Source organism: Schistocerca piceifrons, chromosome 10 (genome assembly GCF_021461385.2).
Source record: "Schistocerca piceifrons isolate TAMUIC-IGC-003096 chromosome 10, iqSchPice1.1, whole genome shotgun sequence".
NCBI lineage: Eukaryota > Metazoa > Arthropoda > Insecta > Orthoptera > Acrididae > Schistocerca > Schistocerca piceifrons.
The window spans coordinates 70,837,076-70,847,098 of NC_060147.1; the positions used below are offsets into that span (position 1 = coordinate 70,837,076).

Consider the following 10,023-nt stretch of genomic DNA (forward strand, 5'->3'; position numbering starts at 1 on the left):
ATATATATATATATATATATATATAGGGACTGAAAATAACGAATGAAAATTTATACCAAGTCAGGATTCGAACCTGCATCTCATAGTCACTGGGCAGGTGAGCTACCCACTACACCGCCCTGCCTCACTGGCGCTGCACAACAGCACTGACTACCCTAGCATGCCTCCCTCCTTAACCCAAATTCCCATACACAGCTCGGCGCACTGAGGTGCTATTCCAGTACTGTTGGAGAGCGTCTGCAATGCTGTTCAAATTTAGAGGGAACACCAAAAGGGTTGAGGCGTGAATGGGAATTTAAATTGAGGAGGGAGGTGTGCTATTGTAGCCCATGCAGTTCTGAAAAGCCATTGTGCCAGGGTGGCGTAGTGGTTATCGCATCTGCCTGGTGAGCAGGAGATGCGGGTTCGAATCCTGTCCTTGGTCCAATTTTTCATTCGTCACTTAAGTCTGCATATATATACATCATAGATGTTTGAGACTTGAAAATGTCTCTGCAACCATATAGTTTCATTCTATTCGTTTCTAGCGTCAGACCATAAGTGATTTAAGTGAGTGAACACTTTCCTCGTAGGCTTTGCTGTATGGAACCGCTATTGTCATTCTGATATTTTTTTATATTACGCGTTCTGTCTCCGTTTGTCACGGTAACGAGTCTGACTTTGAAATTGATCCAAAGTTTTAATTAACATACGGATCTCTTCGTATAAACAATCTTTATCGATGTCTTCTTCAATATTCATCACCTTCGCTGGCTGTATATATTTTTCATGCGTAGGACTCCCTACATCGACCTAACCGAAAATTTTAAAATGAGAGGTTTCGTAGGCAGACCACTTTTAAGATAATCTTCGGCTCTTTTCACGCTACGACTGAAATGAATGGGAACCTAAAAATAGCGAACCACTCATACTTCAGTACCGAACACCTAACACGGGAATGAAATACCGAATAGTTCGATAATAAAACGAACATTTGGCAACCCAGTTCTTCACTGATATTTCAACGTGTGAAAAATGTACGTTGGTAGCAAAAATGGACACGAGCTTGTATGCGATGGGCTTCAGAGACGGGAAGTCGGTACGCCTAAAATTCTTCTTTCCACTCGTGAAAAGAAGGAAATCGCGGTTCGAGTTCTCGTCTGGTACAAATTTTTACATTTGCCACCTGTAGTGATTTCTACACGTAATGTAAATAGGCTATTTCTTTACTGTTGATCATTTATTGGATGTTTGATTATACCGTGTCGTGCTACATGTACACTGCCACTTCTGAATGTTTGTTAGTTCCCAGGTTCGTCTTTCCTGAGACAGAATACAGGCGAGGAAGGGTGGTAACTTGTTGTTAACCCTCGAATGGAGTTATGGAATCCCTTCGATATGAGTGAAACTGTACGCCCCTGTCATTCCCTCTGTTGGTCATTCTACTGCTGTCGCTCCCACATTCCTTGTCGGCAGTTGATAACAGACCTGCAGACAAACTAGAATTATTGTCGGATCGTACACTTTATCGCTGCACAGCTGTGAAATTTGGGTGGTGGCATTATCGATTATACCTCACCGTCAGTGTTTCTGTTTTCAACGTGGCCATAATTTACTTTTCTACGAAATATCATTTTATTTTTCGGCTTAGTTAGTGTTTTCATTTATTTTCAGCGTTGCTATGGTATCGAGCTCTCGTACATGTATTTTAAGTGCTTGATGCAAATTCTTTTCGGACTTTGTGAGGAAAACGTTTCAAGAAGATGAAGGTAGCGATACAAATCATCTCGAAGATGAAAATCACGATTCTTACAATAGTGAACATCAAACCGCTTCAGAACATAGGTATCTCTGTAGTGAATCAGATAACGGAGTGAGAGATGAACGCAGCGAGGAGGCATCTAGTTTCTGTGGCAGAAATAGGTATAAGTGGTCCTCTATTGAACCTCAGATGAGTGTGAGAGAACTAGACAACAAATTGAACATGAAAATTCCCACACTCAAAGCCCCTGCAAGCAAATTGGAACACTTGTGCACTTCATTGACTGCATGGGAGTCTTTGTTTACCAGACATACATTAGAAGACATTTGACAAAAAATGGTTCAAGTGGCTCTGAGCACTATGGGACTTAACTTCTGAGGTCTCAGTCCTCTAGAACTTAGAACTACTTAAACCTAACTAACCTAAGGACATCACACACATCCATGCCCGAGGCAGGATTCGAACCTGCGACCGAGCGGTCCCGCGGTTCCAGACTGTAGCGCCTAGAACCGCTCGGCCACACCGGCCGGCACATTTGACAAACTAGTCTTCCAGTTATGCGTAAAGAGAGTGAAGAGAAGAACCTGGCTTAATAGTAAATATTAGCGTAAGTTTTGTATCAGTTCGTATGTGAAGTTCATTATATACCGCTAATTTTTCAATTCCTTAAATAACAGTGTAATCTAGCTACTATTGCAAGGTTGAAGGTAAGCTGTTTAAATTCATTTAGCTGAAAATAACGAGGAGCTACGTTGACGTGCAAATTATTTAAGTTCATTATATCCTGCTAATGTTTCACGTCCTTAAAGAACAACGTAATTTAGTACTGCAAGGTGAAGGAAAATTATTTAAGTTCATTTAGCTCAAAATGACAACGAAGTACGTTGAAATGCAAAGTAGCCTACTGAAGTTTATCTTGGAATGACAGTAAAAAATCCCGAGGTCCAATGTATTTAGGTGTTCTTACCAGTACAATAAATTAGACTGAATTTTTATGTTGCATTTCACTTCATTATTACGGAGGGTTGCACACACTTGTTTTCCTTTTGTGATTTGTTCTCAGTTTTTGGTGTTAAACCGATGTTTCGTACTATTTCGTATTTATAAATATTTGTGAAGGAAGTAAAACAAATCACTTTTCTTGGCTGAAACAAAGCGGTGTCCTTTTGGAGCCCACAACCCACCGTTTATGATACAAAGAAGTCAGAAATCAGTTTGAGAGTTAAAAGATTATGGATTAAAGTCGTCGTAGTTTCTACGGTGATTGTTGCGTTGCTTACAGAACCAGAGATAGTATTTCGTATAATGTTCACCTAAGTACTCTGGATTTTACGCTGTCGTTCCAAGATAAGCTTATGTATTTTTACTTTAACGTATTACGTGGTTATTTTCAGCTAAAACGAATCTGAATAGTTCTCTTTCGCCTTACAATAGTAGATTATACCGTATTTTAAAAACGCTTACAAATTTGTTCGAAGTACATTTCGTCGTCCGATTTCAAAACCAACGATATCGTACTTTTTGGTCACTTTTTGCGCTGCACACGATACAAATATTCATAACTTCTTCATGTTTGGATAAGGAAATACGTATAACTGAATTATTGCTTTTTATCTTCATATCACATCAACTTCGTTTACTAACACCAAACAATATTACATCACAGTCCAGAAACTTAAGTAATGTAAATATATTACGTTGACCGCAGACACTTCAGCATCGTCATGGACAAGGTCGTTTTAATGTTAAGCGAGATCACAGGTCGTTCATCATTGCAGGAGTTGTTGTTGTTGTGGTCTTCAGTCCTGAGACTGGTTTGATGCAGCTCTCCATGCTACTCTATCCTGTGCAAGCTTCTTCATCTCCCAGTACCTACTGCAACCTACATCCTTCTGAATCTGCTTAGTGTATTCATCTCTTGGTCTCCCCCTACGATTTTTACCCTCCACGCTGCCCTCCAATATTAAATTGGTGATCTCTTGATGCCTCAGAACATGTCCTACCAACCGATCCCTTCTTCTGGTCAACTTGTGCCACAAATTTCTCTTCTCCCCAATCATATTCAATACTTCCTCATTAGTTATGTGATCTACCCATCTAATCTTCAGCATTCTTCTGTAGCACCACATTTCGAAAGCTTCTATTCTCTTCTTGTCCAAACCATTTACTGTCCATGTTTCACTTCCATACATGGCTACACCCCATATAAATACTTTCAGAAATGACTTCCTGACACTTAAATCTATACTCGATGTTAACAAATTTCTCTTCTTCAGAAACGCTTTCCTTGCCATTGCCAGTTTACATTTTATATCCTCTCTACTTCGACCATCATCAGTTATTTTGCTCCCCAAATGGCAAAACTCCTTTACTACTTTAAGTGTCTCATTTCCTAATCTAATACCCTCAACATCACCCGACTTAATACGACTACATTCCATTATCCTCGTTTTGCTTTTGTTGATGTTCATCTTATATCCTCCCTTCAAGACACCATCCATTCCGTTCAACTGCTCTTCCAAGTCCTTTGCTGTCTCTGACAGAATTACAATGTCATCGGCGAACCTCAAAGTTTTTATTTCTTCTCCATGGATTTTAATACCTACTCCGAATTTTTCCTTTGTTTCCTTTACTGCTTGCTCAATATACAGATTGAATAACATCGGAGAGAGACTACAACCCTGTCTTACTCTCTTCCCAACCACTGCTTCCCTTTCATGTCCCTCGACTCTTATAACTGCCATCTGGTTTCTGTACAAATTGTAAATAGTCTTTCGCTCCCTGTATTTTACCCCTGCCACCTTTAGAATTTGAAAGAGAGTATTCCAGTCAACATTGTCAAAAGCTTTCTCTAAGTCTACAAATGCTAGAAACGTAGGTTTGCCTTTCCTTAATCTTTCTTCTAAGATAAGTCGTAAGGTCAGTATTGCCTCACGTGTTCCAGTATTTCTACGGAATCCACACTGATCTTCCCCGAGGTCGGCTTCTACCAGTTTTTCCATTCGTCTGTAAAGAATTCGTGTTAGTATTTTGCAGCTGTGGCTTATTAAACTGATTGTTCGGTAATTTTCACATCTGTCAACACCTGCTTTCTTTGGGATAGGAATTATTATATTCTTCTTGAAGTCTGACGGTATTTCGCCTGTCTCATACATCTTGCTCACCAGATGGTAGAGTTTTGTCAGGACTGGCTCTCCCAAGGCCGTCAGTAGTTCCAATGGAATGTTGTCTACTCCCGGGGCCTTGTTTCGACTCAGGTCTTTCAGTGCTCTGTCAAACTCTTCACGCAATATCGTATCTCCCATTTCATCTTCACCTACAGCCTCTTCCATTTCCATAATATTGTCCTCAAGTGCATCGCCCTTGTATAGACCCTCTATATACTCCTTCCACCTTTCTGCTTTCCCTTCTTTGCTTAGAACTGGGTTTCCATCTGAGCTCTTGATGTTCATACAGGTGGTTCTCTTTTCTCCAAAGGTCTCTTTAATTTTCCTGTAGGCAGCATCTATCTTACCCCTAGTGAGATAAGCCTCTACATCCTTACATTTGTCCTCTAGCCATCCCTGCTTAGCCATTTTGCACTTCCTGTCGATCTCATTTTTCAGACGTTTGTATTCCTTTTTGCCTGCTTCATTTACTGCATTTTTATATTTTCTCCTTTCATCAATTAAATTCAATATTTCTTCTGTTACCCAACGATTTCTACTAGCCCTCGTCTTTTTACCTACTTGATCGTCTGCTGCCTTCACTACTTCATCCCTCAAAGCTACCCATTCTTCTTCTACTGTATTTCTTTCCCCCATTCCTGTCAATTGTTCCCTTATGCTCTCCCTGAAACTCTCTACAACCTCTGGTTCTTTCAGGTTATTCAGGTCCCATCTCCTTAAATTCCCACCTTTTTGCAGTTTCTTCAGTTTCAATCTGTAGTTCATAACCAATAGATTGTGGTCAGAGTCCACATCTGCCCCTGGAAATGTCTTACAATTTAAAACCTGGTTCCAAAAACTCTGTCTTACCATTATATAATCTATCTGATACCTTTTAGTATCTCCAGGGTTCTTCCATGTATACAACCTTCTATCATGATTCTTAAACCAAGTGTTAGCTATGATTAAGTTGTGCTCTGTGCAAAATTCTATCAGGCGGCTTCCTCTTTCATTTCTTAGCCCCAATCCATATTCACCTACTACGTTTCCTTCTCTCCCTTTTCCTACACTCGAATTCCAGTCACCCATGACTATTAAATTTTCGTCTCCCTTCACTATCTGAATAATTTCTTTTATTTCATCATACATTTCTTCAATTTCTTCGTCATCTGCAGAGGTAGTTGGCATATAAACTTGTACTACTGTAGTAGGTGTGGGCTTCGTGTCTATCTTGGCCACAATAATGCGTTCACTATGCTGTTTATAGTAGCTTAGCCGCATTCCTATTTTCCTATTCATTATTAAACCTACTCCTGCATTACCCCTATTTGACTTTGTGTTTATAACCCTGTATTCGCCTGACCAAAAGTCTTGTTCCTCCTGCCACTGAACTTCACTAATTCCCACTATATCTAACTTTAACCTATCCATTTCCCTTTTTAAATTTTCTAACCTACCTGCCCGATTAAGGGATCTGACATTCCACACTCCGATCCGTAGAACGCCAGTTTTCTTTCTCCTGACAACGACATCCTCTTGAGTAGTCCCCGCCCGGAGATCCGAATGGGGGACTATTTTACCTCCGGAATATTTTACCCAAGAGGACGCCATCATCATATAATCATACAGTAAAGCTGCATGCCCTCGGGAAAAAATTACGGCTGTAGTTTCCCCTTGCTTTCAGCCGTTCGCAGTACCAGCACAGCGAGGCCGTTTTGGTTAGTGTTACAAGGCCAGATCAGTCAATCATCCAGACTGTTGCCCCTGCAACTACTGAAAAGGCTGCTGCCCCTCTTCAGGAACCACACGTTTGTCTGGCCTCTCAACAGATACCCCCCGTTGTGGTTGTACCTACGGTACGACTATCTGTACCACTGAGGCACGCAAGCCTCCCCACCAACGGCAAGGTCCATGGTTCATGGGGGGATTGCAGGAGTATGCGACAAGAAATTGAGAACAAATAAAACACACATGTCACAGTAAACGCTGCCGCAAAACGTCGCATCAACACATATTGTATCCCCTCCAGCGTCAACGCAGGGGTGTATTTTCGTTTTCAAACGATCATAAAGATGTCGAATGACCCTGTGATAATTGTCCCAAGCATTTTGCGCCTTCTTTAGCAATCCAGCAATGGTTCTTGCAAACCCTGGCGGATAAGTAAGTTCAAATTGTTCTGAGCACTATGGGACTTAACATCAGAGGTCATCAGTCCCCTAGAACTTAGAACTACTTAAACCTAACTAACCTAAGGACATCACACACGTCCATGCCCGAGGCAGGATTCGAACCTGCGACCGTAGCGGTTGCGCGGTTCCAGACTGAAGTGCCTAAAACCGCTCGGCCACTCCGGCCGGCGATAAGTTAATCTCCACTTCATTATGGCCCACACGTGTTCAATTGGCGACAGATCGCGTGATCTTGCTGGCCAGGTCAGTTGTTCTGCACCCCGAAGGTCACCGTGCATCGCGGCAACCGTAGGTGGACGTGCATTGTCCTGCTGAAAAACCGGATCACCTCTCTGTCGAATTACTTCGATAACATGACGGTTAGTGTTGAGGCCCCATTTCTGCTTTTCCAGATTTTCCAGTGCACTCCTCGAATCCGTGATAAGGATGTCGTTGAAGTGATTTGCCGCATATTGAAAGACTTCCTTAATAGCAAGGACTTCGGTAGAGAAGATGGTGGCTTCCGTCGGTAGCTTAAACATAGCGCTAGATAGCAGATTTCCGTAGAAGTAAGAAAACCGGTGCCCTCTGTTGTTTTAGGGCCGTCGGTTTTGGAGTAATTTTGACCGATGAAGACCACATTAATGGAATAAAATGGAAACGCCAGTGGAAGTTCGATCCGACCTTCTGGGCTGCTAGAAGATTGTGAGCTGGTAGTTTAGTACCTGATATTTCAAACGAAATGTAGGAGGCAGAGTGTCCTTTAGGACGGGTGGTAGCACGTATCTTAGCTGCCTCAAACTTGGAACTTGTAGGGGTACCCTCCTCCTTGGAATGCTATCGACGTACCCGTTGTCCCAATAGAGGTCAGCGACTCGTTCTTCCACTAGACGCCGATCGACCTGGTGGAGATTTAATCCCCGTGCCGCCCGAAGAACTGTCGTCATCTCACAGCCCGAACTCTGCGTCACTCATGCAACAAAGAAAACACGAAACAAAACACTTTGTAGTTTCCACACCTTACAATACCTACATCTACGTCTACATGATGAGTCTGCAGTTCAAATTGCCTGGCAGAAGCTTCAGCAAACCACTTTCAAGCTATTTCTCTACTGTTCCACTATCAAATGTCGCGCAGAAAATATGAGCACTTAAATTCCTTCTTTGAGTGTACTGATTTCTCACATTTCGTCATGATCATCATTCCTCCGTACATAGATGGGCGCCAGCAGAATACTATCTCAGTTGGGGGAGAAAACTGCTGACCAAAATTTCACGAGAAGATGCTGGTGCACCGAGAAACACCTTTGTTTTGATGATTGCCACCCCTCTTCGGGTATCATGTCCGTCCGTGGCAATCTCCCTTTATTTCGCAATGACACAAAACGAGCTGCCCTTCTTTCAAATGTATCGACGTCCTTCTTCAGTCTCATCTGAAGCGGATCCCACATCGTATAGCAGTATTCCAGAACTGGACCGACAGGCGTGGTGTAGGCAGTCTCTTTAGTAGATCTGCTGCACTTTCTAAGCGTTCTGCCAGTAAATCGCAGTCTTTGGCTTGTTTAACCCACAACATTATCTGTGTGACATTTCCAGTTTACGTTATTCGCCATTGTAACCCCTGTGTAGTTAATTGAATCTACAGCCTTTAGATTTGTGTGATTCATCGTGTAAACGAAATTTAGGTAACTTCTTTTAGTAATCACGAGGATGACTTCGCGCATTTCATTGTTAGGGTCAGTTGCCACATTTAACACCATAGAGATATCTTGTGTAAAGAGTGTGCAGGAGTGGTGGAAAATAAATAGTGCTGTTATAAGGAAGACCGGGGAGGAAGTGTTTGGGCTAACATCTGGGAGAGGGGTGCCAAAAGATGCGGAAGCATGGTGGTAGAATGAAGAGTTGCGGAAGGTTGTAAAGGGAAAAAAAGACACTAAGAGGAAGTGGGACATGTCTGGAAGTGCTGAGGATGGGCAAGCAGACAAAAGTGCAAAGAAGGAGGCAAAACGAGCCGTGGCTAAAGCTGAATCAGTAAGGGAGGCATACGAACAACTACAGAAAAATCAGGATATGAGACAACTGGTACGGATAGTCAAATCAAGAGATAAGGCTTGTAAGGATCTAACAGCAATAAAATAAATGGAAGATGAAAGAGGAATAATTCTGCATGACCGTGGAAAAATAATCCAAAGGTGGTTGAATTATTTTGAGAAATTGCTGAATGAAGAATATGTAAGAGTGAAAACTGAGGAAGGAGGGCCAAACGAAGGATTAACGATGGATATAAGTAGAGATGAAGTCGAATGGGCAGTTGAAAAGATGAAAAATGGGAAGGCAGTTGGCCCAGACCAGATCCCCGTTGAGGTATGGAAGTGTCTCCTTTGGGATTTAATGAAGAAGATTTGGCGACAGGAGGAGATGCCAGACGAGTGGAGAACTAATCTAATGATCCCAACATTTAAGGGGAAAGGTGATGTGCAGGACTGCAGTAACTATAGAGGTATTAAACTGATGGCACGCACAATGAAAATTTGGGAAAGAGGTATAGAAGAAAGATTACGCAAGGAGACTGTGGTGTGTGAAGACCAGTTTGGGTTTATGCCTGGAAGCGGAACGACTGATGCAATATATGCTTTAAGGCGGATAGTGGAGAGACACGGGGAGCTACAAGCCGATCTACATATGGCTTTCATTGATTTTAAAAAAGCATATGGCAGAGTCCCAAGGGACGAAATATGGAGTAGCATGAGAGAGCACTGCGTGCCAGAGAAGTATGTTAGAGTAGTGAAGGAAATGTACAGAGGAGCAATGACACAGGTGAGAAGTAGTGTGGGCATGACAAAGGAGTTTCCAGTAAAAGTAGGGTTACATCAAGGGTCTGCGCTTAGTCCCTACATCTTTGACCTGATTTTGGATGTGCTGGTGAAAGATGTGAAGAAGGAAGCGCCGTGGAATATGATGTTTGCGG

General features: G+C 42.2%; 1 non-coding gene across 1 annotated transcript; it reads left to right on the forward strand.

The window, feature by feature from the left end:
• Window positions 1–352: 352 nt before the first annotated feature.
• On the forward strand, window positions 353–424 carry Trnat-ggu. Its single transcript has one exon. It is a non-coding gene; the product is annotated as a tRNA-Thr (tRNA).
• The last annotated feature ends 9,599 nt before the right edge of the window (window positions 425–10,023 follow it).